This window comes from Pinus tabuliformis, chromosome 3_2, assembly GCF_031772625.1.
Source record: "Pinus tabuliformis cultivar Carrire ecotype Pingquan chromosome 3_2, CPIR1, whole genome shotgun sequence".
Taxonomy (NCBI): domain Eukaryota; kingdom Viridiplantae; phylum Streptophyta; class Pinopsida; order Pinales; family Pinaceae; genus Pinus; species Pinus tabuliformis.
This window is the reverse complement of record NC_142302.1, coordinates 948,677,862-948,699,971: the sequence shown is the minus strand read 5'-3', so window position 1 is coordinate 948,699,971 and position 22,110 is coordinate 948,677,862.

Below are 22,110 nucleotides of genomic sequence, written 5' to 3'. Positions count from 1 at the left end.
CTGTTAGCCAGGGAGGTAGCCTATCAGATTACACCCAAAGGAGTTACACAGACTCTGAGGAATAAAAAGAAGCAGGTTTGGCCTCCTTTTCCTCTATGATGCGGTGTCTACGCTCTGCATGACTTTAAACATGCAGAGAAAGAAGCTGATAAAATAAATGCATTAAGTCTAGCAACTCTTCCTAATAGGCGATTTGATCCAAACAAAGTCGCCTATAATGCACTTGAACAGGCAAAATTGACTAAATTTGATCATAAAGAAGATATGTTCGATGACCTGTTCTCCTCAGCCGAGTCAATGTCCCAAGTTAAATCGCTGGCCAGAATGGAATATAAGGATGACGGGTTAGTTGAATTTAACAGACTTATAGAACAGAGGTTGCAAACTCTGCCTCTAGATCTATTAGTAATGACCCCAACGACAAAATCAAGCGAGCCTGAGCAATGACTCACTAAGGAACCTCCTGCTACATCAAAAGAGCAGGAGGAAGTGCATGCAAAAGAGCAAGAGGAAACCCAGGCAAAAGAGCAAGAGGAAACCCAGAGAAAAGAGTAGGAACAAAGCAGCACAGAGGTGAATGTAGATGCCCAGATTGACCCAAAATTGCTCCAGGAATGGCAACAATTCGACTCAATCATCAGCAATCTCGAGTGCTCGAAGGAAGCCAAAACATCAAAAGCGGCTGACACACAGGAGACAACATCTAAACAGGTTCCAAGTGGAACCAGCGGCCTACCCAATTCTACAGAAGTAGAGATAATTCCTAAGGATCCCTCCGATCAGATTGTTTTGCAAGTAGAAGAAATTCCTCCCTTAGATGTCTTTTACAGCCCAAAGCACAAAGTTGTAGTAAAACGACAGCGGAAAAGGAGAAGGACTGATCAACCTTCCCTATTCCCTGAACAAACAGTGACGGGCAACGTGGTTTGGAAGGAGGAGTTTGATCCCTCTGATGACCTAACAAAACTGTCCCAATATGCTGGAGCCTATTCGGCAACCACCATAGATAAGGCATCAGAGGTGAGTAATCTATTAAAAGGAAAAGACCAGGAAATATTTTTGCTACAAGCACAACTATCGGAGGCACAACAGAAGGCAGAGCAAGCAGAACGACAATTGTTTACATAGCAACAAATAAATAATCAATTGAATAAACAATTGCAGGAAGAGAAACAGAGAATTGATTCCAGTGCAGTTCAAAAGCAGAAAGAGCTGTCGGAAGCATTGGCACAACTAAAAGCAATGAATGAACAAATGCTGAAGTCGAAAGATGAGCAAATTGCTCAACTATCAGCCCAAATACAGAAAACCAAGAATCTTCCACAGCCAGCTGAATTCAGAGCAGAGGCATTACAGATAAACAAGGCATTAGTGACACAGATAAAGCTGTTATGTCAACAAATCGCCCAGGCAGAACCTTTATGTGACTTAACGACATCAATAGGTGAAAAATCGGACAAAGCTAGAATAGACTTGGATCAGGCCGATGAGACCTTAACTAATTTTCTTGAGTGGCAAGACACTGATGAGGGATAGGCAGCTAATTTGCCAAAAATCCTAGAATCGCATAAAGAGATATTATTTACGGAATGGCAGTCCCAGTTAATAAAAGAAGAGAGAGCAGTTTCAAGATGCAAATTAACCACAAGTAATTTGGTTGAATTGATTAATGTTACTCTCTACTTATCTAACATGATTTCTCAATGTACCCCAGGTAAATTGACATCGGCTAAAACATTGGAGCAGTCATGTTATCTAGAGCTGGAGAAAAATGGGAGATTAATCGCGGGAATTAACAGTTTGACATGGGACACCTATTGGTTGTTCTTAGTCAAACCATACAGCCAGAGATCCGCCCTCAAGTGCCTCACAGATGCAATCGGGTGTATCATTCCTGATATACAGGATACTACCTATGCTGCCCAACTCAATTCTTGTCTCAACCGACCACCAGAAGTGGAACCAATGCTTGCGATATGCCAGCTCAGGTCTAAAGGCAAACAACCTAAGTGATGAATCATGCTGCCGACTGCCAGATTGCCGTGAAGAAGATATTCAGAATCAAAGTTGTACCAATTAAATAGGATTTTAGTTTCATAGTTAGTTAGTTTTAATCAAGTATTTATAGACCCTTTCATGTATTTAGAAAGGGTCGTAAGTTTTTGTATATGACTTAAACCTGAAGTTGCACTACTGTACTTCAAGTATATTCTTTTATAAAGACTGGGCCAATTATTCTGATTTTGATAACGAAGCTTTTATGTGAATGTGCACTACTGCCTTTGTTTAAAAGTGTTTCTGTGTCGAAAGAAGGAATCCAAATAGCGATTGATATTGGGAGTGATTTGCAGCTCATATGGTACTATTATCTATGTTTGAGTTCATTCCTTTTATGTGAATTGTTGTTTGATTGCTCTTGCTATTATCAGATATATGCATGTGTTTTAACAACATTTTTTATACTTTCCACTATTGGATGTTTACAACATGCTTTTCTTTTAATCATACATGTATCGGTAATATAAAAAGATAGGTGTAACAATGTGTTAATCACTTTGTTCAACTATTTGAACAAAGTAATCATTAATTAAAGGAATATCTATGTTTATTGCTTAGAGTCATCTACATGCCTATCAATGAACAAAGATTATCAAACGTTGCACTTCAAAGAATAGAAGTCTCCTGGGATAGAATAGTTATTTATATTTTCGCTGATAAATTAGGTCATACATTCATTATCATTTATTAGAATTCAATTATTCATCCATCCCTTTTTATTCATTATTGGGAAACTGGTCCCATTAAATCCAGTCAGAGCCACCATTCCAAACGGAAAAGGAGCTGTATTAAGGTCCGGACCGGGTGGTTATCCCCCAATGTTGATACAACGATTTTTGGGGCATCAACAGTGAGACACCTAAAAATGAAATGCAATAAGAGAAATGATCTCTGACGGAGGGATGTAAAGACCGACTCTAACAAAGCATATAAAAAACTCTTCAATCTTAGGCTCCAATGGTTGCTCTCCATAAAATGTGATACATGATTCTACTAAATCTTCTTCTTCTAGATATTTTTATTCAATGACATCAAAACAATATATTTTTTGTAATTATCTTCTAATCTAATATGAATACCATTTAGATCAATAGGAGTTGTTTGGAAGTGTTGTTTGTAAGTGGGTTGAGTTACTAGATTCTTTGGGTTCAGAAATGGTGGTACATGAAGTTGAGTGGGAGTGGATCTTTGAGATGGATATGGTTGAGATTGTGGTGGAGGTGGATGGTAGGGATAACATGGAGTTGGGTATGGAGGATATTGAGGAAAATATTGAGGATATTGTGGTTTTCTCCCATAAGTTCCTTGTCAACCTTGTTGCCAAGATTGGTTTTGGGGTTGAGATGGCTAATTTTTCCAAGAAAAGAGTGTGTTCCAATTAATTTGATATGGATGTGCATAAGCTTGACATTTTGAATTAGGTTCTTGCAACATATTAGATTGACTAGGTTGCCATCGTCTTCTTGGAGCTATAGAACATAACTTATTTGGTGATTGAATTGATCCATTGTCCTCTTAGTAAACTTCCTTCAACCTTGGTAATGATGGGAAATATTTAATAGCATGTGATTTTGTATGGACAACAAAATATCAACATCTTCTTTTTGCTCACCTTGCATTCTTAAAATTTCTACTTGTTCGCTTAGATTGCTAAGAATTTATGTTTTAAAGTTATCAAGAAAATTTCCAAGTTCATCTTGACTTATTGATCTCGATGTTGATTTACTTACTCTTACCCTTCTTCTAGATATGTTCTTGCATGTTTCACAAATTTCTTCAAATAGTAATTGGTTCACCTATACTCATGAGATCAAGGAGATTAATCCACACATCCCTATTTGTGCTAAGTAAAAGGGTTTTTATTGTGTAAAATCCTAAATGATGTAATTTTTCCCTCTTAAGATTATACATAAATATGTGTACTAGATCCTCAAGGCTCTCATATTCTTTTTGAGTTATTCTAAGGATTTCTTTTTTAAGATCATGATCTTTATATTTTCCTATAAATATATTTTTCTTATCATTCCATGATCTTATTGAATTAGTCCCTAAACTCATGAACCATTTAAGAGCTCTATCCTTCAATGTTGATGGAAACAATCTCAATTTTTTAGTGTTTAGTAAGTAACCATAATATATACAAAGGATTTCAAATTCAAAGAGAAAGGTTTCTGGATCCTCTGACCTCATACCATGGAAGTTGGGAAGGAAATATGGAGGGATGTTATTCATATCAACATTAACATCAATATCTTGAACGGAAAATCCAATATGATCTTCTTCTCTGTCATCATCTCCATATATTTATTCTACCTTATCTGTCACCTCTTCTTCTTCTACCTGCAAAATTGGAAAGTAATGTGGTTCTTACTGCACCACATGGTCAAATGAGGGGGGGGGGGAGGGTTTGGTGTTGGGGAAATATATATATATATATATATATATATATATATATATATATATATATATATAGATAGATATATATATATAGATAATATCTATATATATATATCTATCTATATATATATATATATATATATATATATATATATATATATATATATATATATATATATATATATATATATATATATATATATATATATATATATATATATATATATATATATATACATATATATTTTATAATAAAAAAATGAATGAGAATGCTAATGCAATATTATTTTTTTTGAAATGAAATATGCCTAATGCAATTTTTTTGTTTTTGTAGAAAATAAAGGAAATGAATCAACTAGGGAATAAAGCAATGCATACTTTCACACCTCCCAAACAATGGTGCCAAAAAGTGATGAGCCCTAGTTTTGAAACAAGAATGTTGTAAATATTGAGGCTACCAACTTAAATTATTGACCCGGGTTCGTACAAACTTAAGAGGTGAGACACTATATGTGCAACATGCAATGTGTCCTTCTTTTGTTGATATGATGCAATGAAGTGAATGTCATGAATTCCAAGCCTAAACTAATTGCAGAAATGGAAATGTTACTCTGTTTGTAAAAAGGAAGCCAAATTCCTTTTGCACAGAGGAAATCCTAGTTACTTTTGCAGAAATGAAAGACTATTTTATTTTGCATGAATGTAAATGATAATATTACTTGCAGAAATGTAAACATTAACCTATTTACAAAGTGTAGGTGGTACATCAAAAGGAACCCTAGTCTATTCAATAGAAATATAAATGTTGGAAATGGAAACCATAGCTTAAGATGTATGAAAAAAATGAAACCATTCTTCAATCACTGGATTCAAGAGATATTTTGTCAACAAAGTTTGTAATGTGCTTCATAAAGTAATCATCATTATGCTCTTCAATTCATGAATCTATCCACTAATCATAACTGGAGAGGTGAATTGCAATGGAGAAGAGGAAAGGCTTAAAATAATTTTGGTCTTACTAAATCATGTTTTAAGAGCCTAGGGGTCATTATTCAAGCCTAAGAAGAAAAAACCATGCCTTTGGAGCAAATCTGGTCAAGTTTACATGCGTTATAGGAGATGTTATAGAAGTGGCATGATTGCTACAAGAGTGAGATAAACTGTTCAATGCCCAAGTAAATCAAATTCAAATGAGCTAAGACAAATTTTGTTATTAAGTAGTATTTTCTGGAAATTTGTTCCAATTGGAATCACTTCAAAATACCATTGTTAACACGTGCTAAAAAATAGCAGAAAATTACTACTCTAAAAACTAGAAATTCAAGAACTAGTGAGCTAGTTAACCTACCAAATGCCTAACCTAATCAAGTGAAAATGCTATGGGGTAATTTTTTTTATTAACTTGAATGTTTTTATGACCCAATAAAATAGGAATATACTAAAATGAAGCTCATTAACATGTTAAAAAAACTAGCAGAAAATTACTATTATTTTGCTACAAGGGACTTCCAGAAATTCTAGATTTGTGAACTAGTAAACCAATCCAAGTAGATCAATGATGAAGATGAATTTTCAAAGTTGTTCTAAGGATACATCATGCTTGTGACTCTATAAATAACCTGCAAAAAAACCCACTTCAATTGTTTAACCAATATGACCTACAACAAAAGAAACATGAATAGTAAATGCAGAAATAAGATATGCAAGTGAAAAAGACATTCAAAGGAAATAAAGAAATTGTACAAGAGGGCTTTGAGGCTCCTGGGAGGGCCAAGCCTAAGGAAAATCAAATTCCTATGAAGTAAACCAAGCTTTAGAAGCTTCATTAGTTGAATCATTCCAAGTACATCACTGCTAGAAATGAAAGTGGAGCTGCTAAATAATACGTTTTCTGCACAAGAAGACTAAGAAATGCATGCCTCTAGAGGAAAATTTGAATTGGTACTTATAAAAATATATGGGGAATCATCCTCCTTGAAAGGAGACAACTTTCCCCTCCAAAATCAATCAAAAAGTAGATCTAGTTTCCATCACTAGGAATCTTCATTAAATGACAAGGAACACATTACTAGATTTTCTCAATCATCATTGCTCCATAATTTGTGCAATGATTTCATAATATCCTATTAATTTATTATCTAATATTGGTCCTCGTGTAGTAGGGAGAATGTACCTAGATTATCTCATCCTCCAAATATTCATAATCTGCCCAATATTCTCATAATATTCTACAAAAGTAAATAATATTAGGCACAACTATGCAATTATCTCTAAACATTCCTAATGAAAATATTAAAACTAAAAATATGTCATCTAATGCAAAAAGAGAGGTTTAATGTGTTGAAGGATGATTAGATGGGCCTTAATTTATGTCTAATTTGGAGGCCCATATCCTAGATAAAAATTTATTTTGTACTAACTTAGACAAGCTTTGTAATTATCTAGACCTTATAATTATGCAATGGCGTAATCAAGTGGATAAAATTCAACCAAATGATTATATTTAGGGGCTTGGCAATGGTGTATAGAATTATCTGATATTTGACATCCTTGTTTACAACCAAATTGTAAACTTTGACCTTTTAAATGACTATGAGCATGACTTTGATCATAGACCTTTAACCTTAACTCTAAACTCTACCATGGACAAAAGCCATGTGCAAGAAAATTGTGAGAATCAAATACACATGCTTTTCGACAAAAGTAAAATGGATCTTCTAAAGGATTTAAGTAGGGATTTACACCTCTTAACTTATAAAGATAACGTTGAAAATCTCTAACATAATTTTATTACAACCCTCTATGCTTCTATTATCAAATTTTCTATCAAGGTGTCATATAAAATGAATAATATAACTATCAACCCTTGGTATGATAATGATTATAAATTTTTTAGAAAAGAGATTAGAGATTATTCTAATGAATCTTTAATGTTTGATAAGTTAAAAGGGTAGAAATATCACACTAAAAGGAAAAAAAAATGTACTACATAAATAGAAAGTAAGAGCAGTTGTTGCACCTATCTAAATTGGATTTTAGAAATTTTTGGAGAAAAATTTTAATTTGTAAATCCAAAGAAAATAATTTGATTCCATTGAAGAACTATATTTCCTATTATAATTTTTTTTTATGAATATGCTAATTCCATGTATACTATTTTGAATGCCCTTAGGGAGGATAATATATTTTCTCTATAAGACATTGAGTTTTTTTTTTAAGTGGTGCACTAGTGGGAAAGCTAAAAATATTCAAGGATACCAAGCTGAAATTTTTAAATTGTGAGGAACTATCCTCATCCTTAAAATACACAATCTCTATAATCTGGTAGTGAAACAGGATTCCCTAAGCCTTGGATGCAAAGCCTCATTGGGAATGAAAGTGTCCCCTTTAATTATTGGACCAATATGATTAGTTGTATTTTAGCTAAGTCATACGAAATTATCTTGTCAAAGAAGATAGCCTATGGCTATAAATTCATGGTAAAAGAGCTAAAGGCCAAGCTGAGTTTAAGAGATATCATTCAACTATAGACCAACTTGTTATTCTTAGTATCATTGCAAAGGAATGTCAGAATAATAAAATTGATCTCTTTTTTTGTTTCACAACTTTAGAAAATATTTTAACACCATTCCTAGGACAACAGTCGGGGAAGAGGTTGGAAGAGATAATGATTTCTCTTGAGTTGAGGGTTGTTGTGAAAAGGCTATACAAGAATGTTATTTCCAACTTTATAACCATTGGGAGTTGGCCGGAAGAAACAAAAGGCATATTAGAGTCAAGCAAGGGTGTCTCTTATCCCCTACCATTTTTGGCATATACATTGATAAGCTAGAAAAATGTTTTTATAAGCACGTTGCATTGTCGCCACACTCATTGGTATAGTCATAACACTTCTCCTTTATTTTGGCGATATTGTACTTTTGGCAAGGAACCATTATGATATTGTAAAAAATCTAAGAATCCTCCAAGATTTATGCTCTAATATGGGTATGAATATTAATGTTGATAAAACTAAAGTCGAATAATTAAATCTAGAAATATAAGATATTATACTTTCATATATGACAACTATTTGGAGGAAGTTAAATTGGAATTGTAGCGTTGAGAAAAAGATAAATGGACGATGGGAAGTTTTCTATGGGCTTGAAAACAATTATATGTCAATAAATATTTGGAAATGGGATTTAAAAAAACTTATCTTTGAGACTCTTGTCACTCCTATTATTTTAATATGGGTGTGAGGTTTGGGGCTTCAGTATCTCCAAAGAGTCATGGAGGAAGATAGAGTAGATCCAAAAGTAGTCTATAACCTCCAATCTCTAGATTAAGGAAATAATCCCTATTCTATCATCTTGATTGAAATCATTTCCTCTATTGGACGCATGTCTATGACTAGATAACTTAACAATGTTACCAACTAAATGATAATTGTAACCTTAGAACAAGAACTATAGTCCAAAAAACCCCTATTTTTATGCAAAAAACATGAAAAAACAATTTGAAATAAAAAAAGTGGTGATGTTGCATCACATTTTTTTAATGTTAAAATTCCAACAAGTTTTAGCCATTGCATTAAAAACCAAAATAATTATCATCAAAACCCTTAAAATTTCAACAACTTTCAATGATAACGTTAAATATGAAATAGGATGACTCTGAAAGCCTTAAAATTTTGACATTTTTTAACTATGTAATTAAACCAAATATAATGAGTACAAAAAACTTAAAATTTCAACATTTTTCATCCATGCAATTATAAACCAAATATCATGACTAAAAGCCTTAAAAATCAACACCTAAATCAAAGAGAAATTCTACTAAGAGAAATCATTTTAAAAGGCTAAAAGTATAGCTCCTTTGAGTTTTTTTTTTTTTTTTTTTTTTTTTTTTTTTTTTTTTTTTTGTGAATTTAAATTGTATTGCCTCAAAATGTCTTCATACAACAAAAGATATCATTTTTCATGCTATGTTTGGTCACAATTTTCCTTAAGGGAAACCATAGTTGTTGACCATGGACAAGATTTCATATAATTCAAAATGATAACAACTATCACTGTGAAGTTCATGATAACTACCATAGACAACACTACAAAAGTAAAAGGCAATCGTTGAGTGGCTAAACATAACATCAAAAGTCAAATGAGGTAACCAGGGCTAGATCTTAAGCGTTGGTTCTAGTTTGTGCTGCAGGTTTTAGATCACATTGGAGATGGATTTCTAGGTGAGCAAGTTGAGCATCCAAACTAGTAAGACAAGAGTGTTGGTGACGTTGCACACGTTTGATTTCATTTAGGGAAGATATTATATCATTGTGATCTTCATGTTTCTCCTTTAGGACCATGCCCAAGAGTGTATTCATCTGCCAGTGTAGGGTAATGGAGATCAAATATTCGCTTCATCTTCCATTAGTGTGTCCAAGGTGAAATTGGCTACCTCAGCTTGAATTTCTGAGCCAGAGTAGGATTATTAGTCATTAATGGTTAAGACTTAAAGTTGATAGATTTCATCTCGAATTGCTAGAGGAGTGGAGTGAAAAATGGTTGTGAAATCTTGATCTTGAGCTTGGGCTCGCAAATGGCCCTGAGGACCTCTGCCATCAGATCCCTAGTGACAACACATTCAGTTTTAGGGCATGTTGCACGAAATTTCCAGGGGAAAAGATATAATTCTCTCTCAAAACACTTAGAAACCAAAGGGATTGAAGATGAGAAAACCAAATATAAGTAAAACCCATGGAGAACTGAATTGTTGGGGAGGTTTATGATGGATTCTAATGAAACACAAAATTTGATTGGGGGGGGGGGGGGGGGGGGGATAAAATACTCCAGGCAACAACAAACAACCACCAAGAGGCAACAACATCAAAATAATTTCTCCCCTCTGTTATGCTTTGAGAACTACATGCAAACACCAACGAAATAGAAGAAAAATAAGTGAAGAAGTTTTCAAAACCGAAGGAATTAGACATAGAAAGTATTACCCAATGTTGATTGTTCCACCAGGCATGAACCTACATCATCGTTAGCACTGGTTGAAGGTTGTCATCTCCCTCTCCTGCAATGGCTATTGTCTTGGTTTATTTGAGTTCCCCAGGTGGTGTCTCCGCTACGTTCCTTCATCCTTTCCCCTTGTTGTTGCTCAATGTCCAGTGCATGAGTTGTAGAACTAAAATCCTATAAGTTAAGCCTCCAAAAATTTTGGTGTATGCTGAGCCATGGCTATGGAAAAACGTCATATCCCTCATTGGAGAGGAAAACTACAACTTTCCACATAACCCCGAATATTTCTAGATGGATATAAGCCCCTCTCTCCTTGTTTCCCAAATGAATTGTCACTACTACACATAGGAAACTTCTATAGAATAGTACAATGATATAGATAAATCATGTTAGAAAAAATACTACCGTGGGGGTGGGGGGGTGAATCGGTATTTTTACTACTTAATATTCAATTTCAAATTTAGAGAAATGCATTCTACTGTTATTCATACAACTCGTGTGTATGTATCTTCAGTGAATGAAAGTTGCGTATATGCATATTACCAAATTTTCAGAATTCTTATAAGTTACTTAGCTTAACCATTGCATCATTATTTTATTACTTATTCATTATGTAATAATCAAGATCAATAAATAATAGATAAATAACAGATCAACACATAAGGACACCGAGATTTTAGGTGTAAGCCCAATGTGGGAAAAAACCACCGCTAATGTTTTCTCTGTCTTCTTTTATTATAAAGAAAATATTCTTATAATTTTGTACTGGTGTGGATTGTTGGTAGCATGCAAGCTCCTACCTACAGGAGGCTACAACCTCCACTCGTTCTCTAGCTTCTTTTGGAAGGAAGTTCCTACTCCCTCTCCGAAGGTTGCAACCTTCAAGAACTCTGTGGACCACGTTTCAAAATATTTCACACTGGATCCACCTGTTAATCATTCATCAAGAATATTTAGGCCACCATCGACACTAAACATAAAAAAGGTTACTAAATACTAAATCACTGAAGGCCAATACAATTACTGTGCCGATCAATGAACACTAAAACATTGAACACTTAATAACAACTGAATTACTGAAGCAGACCAATAACTGAATTCCTATTAAATCACAGTAACCAAATCAATATATCAAATAAACCAAAACACTCAACACCATAATTTATCATAAACCCTTGTGAGGTGCCAAACTAACTCAAATACTCATCAGGAAAATATTTTTAGAACCAGGTAGAACCAATTTGTCTAGATCCAATTCGTACTTATCCATGCTCATTATCAAGATCATATACCAATCATCAACCAACCATATATCTATGAAATCAAGAGCCAAGTTTTGATCAACAATTATTATAACAAAAATAAAGGCATCGCTGATGAATAAAAATAAACAATAGAAGTCTCATCCATTTCCATAGCTAGAGAACCAATGCAAACCCTAATCACTTAATATTATGCAACTGTCCTTAAGGTTACCCACGTTTGTATGCAATTGTTAATGAAACCAAGGTACATATCTCAAATCAATAATCATCAACCATGCTGTCTATCAAGCACAACTTTCGTATACAATAGATTCTGCAACGAGTGTATTAAAAACCATTCAAAGCCTCTTTGCAACAAGCTTATCAATATGGAAAATCCCAAGTCAACAAATCTCATCTATCATCAATATAATCATAAATCAGCAGGGAAAAAACCGTCAATTAACACTCTCGTGTATCATACTGATTGTAATCAACCGAAACCAACAATAAGCAGCTAGTTTAATCAACCCATATTAACTCAGATAGTATATGCGACCATCCTGAAACAAATCCATGTATGTATGTGACATTCGGGAGTACAATATGCGTACATATCCCAAATTATTGAATTAACATCTCTGCAAACACAACCCTTTTCAAGCATGAATCTATGCACACTCACCGTCAAAATCACATATTTCAACAAACACATTCAGATCATAGCTCCACTATAACCACATATCTTGCATATTTAGCAAACCAATCAAGAATATCTATTAGTTTTTAATACACTTTCAGATCTTTCATATATGAGCCTTCTCCTTTCTCCCTGGTGCACATCTATTATAGATTAGATCACACATGAATAATCCTTCAAATGCACACTCAACTCCTTGATCTCCTTCTCCTTTTATATATTGTTTTTTTCCTGCCAATACCATAGAAAAATCCTTTGGTAATGTTGTCAGTAATTGTTGACAGGATCAAATAGACATTGCCGACACAAAATTGTGAGATATTACCATGGGAAACGGTCATAGTTTTATGTTTTCCATGGGTAGAATCATGTACGTGACTCTTGTTCATTAAGCCTATGTATGTACATGATTATTCTTCATAGGGGTCGCATACACTTTTCAAACTTCACATTTTAATCTTTTATCAAATTAAACATGTGATAATGTTACTAATACATGTATTTCTGCAATACCTGTACCAATATTCATGTCATATGTAGCAACTCTATAATCATCATATTATAACCAGGTTGACATCAAGGACATGTTTGACATGAATGTTTCCATCAAGGACAACATATTAGTCATAATGACAACAATATTTGCCTCTAGGCCTGATGAAAACCTCCTACAAACACCAAGTCTTCTCTCCCCCTTTGAGATCAAGGGCAAAGGGAAAATCCATGTTGATAGAAGTACTCCCCCTGACATGATCAACATTACAAGTCTATTCTATTGATTGAAACCATGAAATTTACATACTGACCATGCTCCCCTTTAGCATATATTGGACCTTCTATAGATATGTAATATAAGTACTAGATTTTATGAAGCAGTTACATGATTGTACATAAACACATCTTCCACATATAGTTATCACAATCAATGAATGTATGATCTGATGTTTACATCAATCACCTAAAATAATGGGGTTATATATGTAACATGACTTGATCCAAATAGCTCATACATGGCTGAAATTTACAACATGGGTCTTTTCATCAAGATATATACATGTGATTAATACATGATATCCATTACGTAGATACTCTCCATATCAACAATATATATATATATATATATATATATATATATATATATATATATATATATATATATATATATATATATATATATATATATATATATATATATATATATATATATATATATCTATATATATATATATATATATATCTATATATATATATATATATATATATATATATATATATATATAGATATATAAAGATATACACATGAATATTGTTTGCAACAACAATAAATACTGAGCAGTAACATATGAAAAGTCATAGAACTCACCAACAATATAATGAGTATCAACCTATTGACGATGCTGAAAATTTGTCAACCAAGGCAGTCTCCCCGACATGAGGTCCCAATAAGACCTCACATAATTTGGAATAGAAGCCCCATTCGGAAAATCATCCCGATTGTCATATATTCTTACAGATTTTCCTTGGCTACAAAGTTCAACACAAAAGAGTAATGCATAGGTAGTTTTGGATCAGCGAGTGAGTATGCCTTATAAAATATTCAACTGCAAAATGTATAAAGGTCCTTCTACTGAAAGGGAAGAGAAAAGTGGGCCCTTTAAATACAAGTAATAGTAATAATCTAAAAAATGCACATGAGCATATACATAAGAATGAATCGTTGATCAACCAACAAAATAGTTCATGAGGAAGCAACGATCGTTAAATAAAATCTGAGACACCTTCAACAGGATAAGTACCAAAGGCACCGAAATAGTTAGATTTCATTAGTATACATGAAACAACATACATCGAAAACATTCAAAGAACAATATTACAATATTTGCGACATATGCATGGAAGCGTGTTGGCTCAATGACCTTTTGAATTAAGTAAAAGTTCCAAGATACATCAAGACAGTGAACACGACTGGAGCCAACAGTGGAGTGTTGGAGTAGTCACTTGCTCCTCCAAAACAACTATCTTCCTCTCTAATGCATGGTAAGAGGATCCAAGGTGAAAAGTCCCTTTGCATGTACCATGAGGGTGTATATATAACAAATGGGGTGCTCATTCACCTCCCTTGTGACTCTTGGACTACCCTCATGACTGTTTGACTTCTCTATGACCTTTCGACTTCCTACATGACTTTTCACATTACATGGATGACTCTTGGACTTCCACTTTACATTAAATTTCTCTAATATTGAATTTACATAATCCACAAAATGATGTGGCATATGATGACTTGTGACATGACATGACATGACACTGATGACATGGACTTCAAGATGACATGGCCATGTCAAGCCGCTCTTTGTTGTTGCTTTGTTTTTTTCTTTTTGAGAGACATAACATGGTATTATTCTTCCTCCTCCTCATGGATTGAAGATAAGAAGTCTTCAATGTGATCTTGTTCTTCAACTACTATTGCAAAATGATGTCCCTTTTGTTGAAAAATGCAACAAGAAATTCTCAATTTGATTTTGCCTTGATTAAATTGAGAAAATTCAAAATTCAACATCATCAAACAACTTGGATGAGTTAATTGAGGTGACATGGCTCTTTTCACACAATTATCTCAGTTAATTTGATTTAGGGGCATGAAGTTCAGCTATGTGTAGTAATTCCTAAATTTTAGGAGCCTAGGTTGAGTTAATTTCAGTTGCAATCAGTTAAACCAATTCTAACTGTTGGAGGAATTAGTTGGTGGTTAGTTAAGTAGTAGGACATCATTCTAACTTAAATATCATCGAGTTAACTGATGAATCAACTAATAATTAGCTCATGCATGCAAATAGTACTAGCTTCCTAATGGTGCTGGAGTTTCCAAGGAAGTTAACCAACAGTTGTAAACTAGTTGAGTGTACAGGTGTTGCATGAGGTCAGGTGGGCTGACCTTGGGAATTGCATAATCAATTTGAATAATTTCCTAAATAATAGGGGCTCAATTTCTCTAGGAATTGTGCAAGGAAATAGGGGCTTAGGTGAGGCTAGAAATTGACTAAGTTTGGGTCAGAGCTTCTCACTTGGTAGAGAGATAGGTTATGCACTTGCAGGTTGAGCTTAGTTGAGCAGAGCACTTGTAATACATCTATATCCATTTGATTAATGAGCACAAGGCTGAGGGGGTTTTAGCAGATTTATTTCCCATGAAAAAATAACTCTGTGCATGTGTGTTATTTCTTATTGTGTGTTTGTGTTTGATGTTCTAAATTGTGAATTGAATTCCACAGAGCAGTAGAGTAGGTTTGTGTCTTGTGATTTTGATTAAAACTTCATGAGCAGTTGCAAATATACAACCTAATTTATAAACCTTTGTCCTCTCTTGATTGATAACATTTTCTTTTTAGCTACAAATGTGTCTTCTAGCATGGTCTCTGTCTCTATCTCCTTCATCATCATCTTTTAATAGCATAATAGAGTACCTGAAGCTGCAATCTAGTCATGACATGGTGACATCATTCCAATAAACCCTATTCTAAGATGCTTCATGATGATTTATTGACTAAGATGGAACTAGGTGAAAAAATAAGAGAGAGGCTCTAGGATTGCACAGTTGCGCAACTCAGGCAGTCAAGGGTTAGGACTGAGGCTTGATACTACAAAATGCATAATTCAAGATGGGTTGGGCATGTCAACTATGCAGCTGAGGGACTAATGGAGGCAGGATGAGGGCTTGAGCACTGAGTTTGCCCACTGTGTAGTTTTGGAAGGAGAGGAGGCCAAGTGACTGTGTAGTTGTGTAGTTTAGGAGCTCAAGGCTAAGGCTTGATGGGTGAGAATACACAATACATAGTGAAGGACTGACTGAAGAGTAAAATTGTGCAGTTCAGGAGCTTAAGGGTTGGGATTGAGCACTAAGATTGTGCAATGTGCAGTTTTGGGAGGCAAATATTGTGCATTTCATAGTGCCAAGAAACAAGGTTGTTTCTTGAGGGCTGATACTATGTAGTGCGTAGTTTTGGAGGGATGGACGAGGCTGAGTGGCCTGGTCGGGAAGTTTTCCCAGATTCGACTAAGTGTGGGATCAGTGAGATGAAATTGAATAAGAATAAGACTTGAGCATCATCACACACTTATATTACTTGAAGACACAACACGGGACACCCAAAAACTATGAACACATACTTTCCTCAATGAGACAACATTTCGACAGCTCAGTTCAAGTGTGACACTAAATATACACTTTACGACGACAATGACGACACTTGTGCGATAATGCTTGAAACTTTTGAAATGAGTACGATACATGTTTACATGATGAATAAAACTCATTATAAAAAATATTACCCCTTGAAACACACCATAACTAGGTTTTATACAATGTACGACACTTAACATGCTAAAAGTCGACACTTTCTATATGAAAAGAAAAGTGTGAAGGACACTTGCGATATGAAAGCAACGGTGAAAGAGACACATTCTAGAGCAAAGCTAACATGAAAAAAACAATAATTAAAGTGAAAGAAAGAAAAAGAAACAGTTAAAAGCATGAAAGTGACACTCGTGAAAGAGAAGGTGCGCAAAAGATACAATTTGAGAAACTCACCAAAATAGAAGTACAAACACAACCAAAAGTGAGAGACTGTCAATGACAGTGCATAGTCACTGTCAACATGGGTTGAAAATTGCATAGGAACTGTCTTGATGGACTGTGCTAGGCCTATTCAAGCTTACGTGAAAGAATGTGTTCATGAATTCATTATAGACTGAGCATGTGTGAGTAGGTGACTTCGACACTTACAATCCAAGAAAGGAGCTCAAATACTTAACAGAGAATTAACTGACCAAGAAGTGACTACGAAACAACTGATCACAAGATCCACAGTAGGCTCCAAAATTCAAGTATAAGAAAATTTTTGGAGGGTCTTTGTCACAGCGACAACACAACCAACATCAACAATTTACACTTCATACCATATATATATTCTCTTATTAACAACAACAATAATGATGCACCATCAATAACTTCAAAATATACAACTCAAGGAATCATATGACACAGTGACAACACCACACACACACACACACACATATATATCCTTTTTGTTAATAAATATGCCAATTAACAATAAGCAATGCAAGAAGACAACATTGAACTCACCATGCAATAAGGAGTGCCCAAGAAACCATAGTGCCAACAATGAACCAATTCAAGTATAGAATATGCTCCCCCTGAACCTGTGTCAACTCTTCATCACCAAAAAGATATATATGTATCCTCTTCACCAATGAAATTGTTAGCACAAAATGCATCAAAGGACTAGATCAATGGAAAAAATAATATGAGATCATGAATCAACACATATAAACATCAGATGGGCATCATCAACAACCTGCAATAAACTAAATTCAGAACCAGAATTTTAGAATGGTGCTAATAGAAGCATGAGAAGCTCCCTCAGAGAGAATGAATCGTCAGATCACTACATATCGTGACCGTCGGATTGTAAGTTACAAAAGTACATAGTAAAGAAACACACTTTACCTAACTCTACACTAGACCAAGTTATACTTAACTATTTCCTATGTGTCGGAATATCCTAACATCCCCCCTTAAGAACAACTTGGGATAGGATTGAAGGATGTACAAATATGACACAATAGGAGAAGGAAGGAGGAATTAGAGACTATCCCCCCTTAGTGACAACTTCCTAAACTCCAACCATAAATCGGAGTTTAGTAAACTTCGCCTCTGTGAGAGCCTTTGTAAAGATGTCTGCAACTTGATCATTTGTTGAACAATATTGTACTTCAAGAAAATGGTCATGAATGAGCTTTCTGATGAAGTGCATGTGCAGTTCAATGTGTTTGCTATGCTGATTTTGGACTGGATCTTTGCATAGTTGAATGGCACTTTGATTATCACACCAAAGTGTAGTCAGATGCAGCTGCTAAAAGCCAAACTCTGACAGGATCTGATGAAGCCACAAGGCCTCCTTACTAGCTTCTACAGCACCACGATACTTTGCTTCTGCTGAAGAAAGAGAAATGGCACTTTGTTTCTTGCAAGCCCATGTAATAGGTTTTGAACCAAGAGTGAACACATAGCCTGCAGTAGACTTTCGATCATCAGGGTCACTAGCCCAATCAGAATCAGTGAAACCAACCAATAGAGTAGGTGCTTTTGCACTGTAATGAATCCCAAACTAAACTATACCTCGAACATAACGAAGTATTCTTTTAGCTTCTTTCTAATGACTTTCATGTGGGTTTTTCATAAACTGAGCAATAAGGCCAACAACAAAGGAAAGGTCAGGACGAGTATGGGTCATATACAAAAGTTTTCCTACAAGTTGACGGTATAAGGTAGCATCAACTTTAGGGGAAGTAAAAGTGATTGAAATTTTGGCTCCAGACTGAAAGGGAGAAGGAGCTAGCTTACAGTATTCCATGTGAAAATGGCTTAGAAGATCACATGCATACTTGGACTGGGAAAGGGAAATACCTTCCTTGGATTGCAAGACTTGAAGACCAAGAAAATAATGCAAGTGTCCTAAGTCTGTCATTTCAAAATTCTTTTTAAGGCTAGACATCACATGGTTTATAAGGTTGGGATCACTACCAGTAAGGATAAGATCATCAACATAAAGAACAAGAAGAGACTTGCCCACTTTCTTGGTGTAGACAGTATTGTCAGAATGACACCTAGAAAATCCAGTTTCTAAAAGAAAGATATCCATTTTGGCATACCAAGCACGAGGGGCTTGCTTGAGACCATAAAGGGATTTCTTAAGCTGACATATGAGGCTAGAGTTTGTTTGTATAAAGCCAGTAGGTTGTTCCATATAGATTTCTTCATGCAAGTCCCCATGCAAGAAGGCAAATTTAACATCCATCTGATGGACTTCCCATTTGAAAGAGGCAACAAGGGAAAGAACAAGGTGGATAGAGTTCATTTTGGCAAGAAGGGAGAAGGATTTAGTATAGTCAATGCCTTTAACTTGTGAAAAGTCCTTAGCAACAAGACGAGATTTATGTTTATCAACTTTTCCATCTAGTCCATACTTGGTTTTGTAAACCCATTTGCATCTAACAAGTTTTTCTCCCTTTGGAAGAGGAACAAGATCCCATGTATCATTTGCCAATAATCAATGATATTCTTCATTCATAGCTGCACCCAAATCTAGATGGCCTGAAGCTTCTGCAAAGGGATCAGGACCATAATTCGCTGAATCTTGAGCCAATAAAGAAGAGGCTCTATCAAATTGAGAATGTGTACGTCACTAATCTATAGGATCATCGACAAGAGCATCTGCTGCATCCCGAGTAGCACGGACCCATTTTGGAAGCTGAGGAGCTAAAGGAGAATCCTGAGAAGGTGGGGGAGGATTGTCATCCTCGCTGTCATCATCTGAAGAAGAAATATTTTCAGAAGTAGAAGGGATAAAGAGAGGTGGAACATCTACCAAAATAGGCTCGTAGGCCGATATATTTTCAGTGAACTTTACATCTCTTCTAATGATAACATTTTTAGACTTAAGTGGAATAAGTTTGTATCTTTTGACATCTTCAGAATATCCAACAAAAATACATTTTTCACTCTTAGGTTCTAAAGATTTATGTTTCTCATCTGGAATATGGGCCCATGCTTCACTTCCAAAAACATGAAAGTGACTTACATTTGGTTTAATTGAGCTCCATGCTTCTTCTGGAGTGATATTCTTTAAAACTTTAGTAGGAGTGCGATTTATTATGTAATTTTCACAGTTAATTGCTTCTGCCCAAAAATTAAGACTAAGTCCTTTAGATTGAAGCATACAATTAGCCATTTCCTTTAAGATGCAATTATTCCTTTCAGCTACACCATTTTGTTGTGGAGTATATGGAACAATATGTTGCATTTGAATTCCATTCTCAGTGCAAAAGTTGATGAATTTGTTGTTAACATATTCTCCACCATTATCAGATCTTAGCTTAAGAATTTGATGTCCAGATTGTTTTTCAACAAAGGCCTTAAAGGCCAAGAACATGTTAAATACTTCACTCTTGAGTTTTAAGAAGTATACCCAAGTGCGTCTGGAGAAATCATCAATGAAAGTTAAGAAATACTTGTAGCTAGAGAATGAAACAACTGGAAGTGGACCACATAAATCACTATGCACAAGTTGTAAAGGGGCTGAGGCGTGCCAAGAGGCATGTTTTTCAAAACTATCTCGATGATGTTTTCCGAGTACACATCCGGAACAAACACCATCTCTGTAAGATACCATTGGAAGACCTGTCACCATATTTTCTTTACGTAGATTCTGAAGGGAGCGATAGTTTAAGTGACCAAATCGCTCATGCCAAAGTTTGCTCACATCATCATTATGAGCAACAAATACTGAGGGAATATTTGATGACCCAAAGTTGTTAAACTTATATAACCTTGTAGAATCATCAGCAATGCCAGTAGCTAAAATCTATCTAGGATCTCTTAGGTGCTTAATTACAAAATCGTGAGGTGAAAATTCAACGATTTTACCTTCACCTGAATGAGTTATCCGATATACAGATAGAAGGTTGTAGGATAAGGTTGGAACACATAATACATCATTAAATTGACCATTGTATATATGAACAGTTCCATTCCTTACAACACTAAGAGATCTATCATCACCAACATATATATTTTTGGTGTTACAATCATTTAAAGAAGAAAACATGGCTTTGTTTTTGGCCATGTGATAAGAAGCTCCAGAATCAATGAGCCACTCATGAGAATTAGAAGAAGAAGATACATTTAGTGCATATCCAGACCGAGATGTTTGATAAGCACATGTAGAAAGTGCTATTCCTGAAGATGAAGTTGAAGTTGAAGAGTGCTCCAAATGGATGTTATGCTTCTTCATTGTTGCTTCCAAGGCTTCCATCTTCTTAAAGAATTTGGATTCTAAGTGGCCATCTCGATTACAAAAGTGGCAATGTCTATCAGTTTTCTTCCCTTTGTTTTTATTTTCCTTATCATTTTGAGACTGAAATTGCTTAGGAACCTTGTTTGGTTTAGGACCATTCTTTTTAGGATACATCTTCTTAGGATTCTTTGAATTTGGTTGCTGCTAGGCGGCTAAGGTTTTCTTAGAAGAGTTTCCAAGATTAAGAAGACTAAGATGTAAGAGTTTTTCTTGTTCTCTTATTAAAGAATCACAAAAGGCATCAAAGGAAGGGGACTTGTAGTCTTTTCCTTGAGAAATGAAGGCTTCTCTTGTAGAATAGAAGGTGGAAACAAACACAGAGTAGGTTGGTCCCAACATAGTAAGAATGGAATAGATGAGGTTACCATCTTCTTTCTTAACCTTAACACCTTCCAAGAGAAGTCTAAGGGTCTTGAACTTGGACAAAAAATATTCAATGGAAGAAAAATTATTGGGGTCCAATGTAAGCAACTCATTTTCGAGTTGATGGGCTCTAAGTTCATTTTTAATTCCAAAAACTTTAGTGATATGTTTCATTGCTTCATTAGGAGTATCAAGTTCTGTGATATGGAATCTAAGGTTTGGAGAAATAGACATCCCTATCAACCCACATGCTTGATCTTGCCTATTTTCCCATTTGGCTGCCTTATCTTCATCTTTTGGTTTGGTTTATTGGCCTGAGGCTATTCTGTAAAGACCTTTACTTCTAAGTAAATCCACAATGTAGGACCACCATTGGAAGTAGTTGGTGTTGTCAAGAATAACTTGGCATGGAC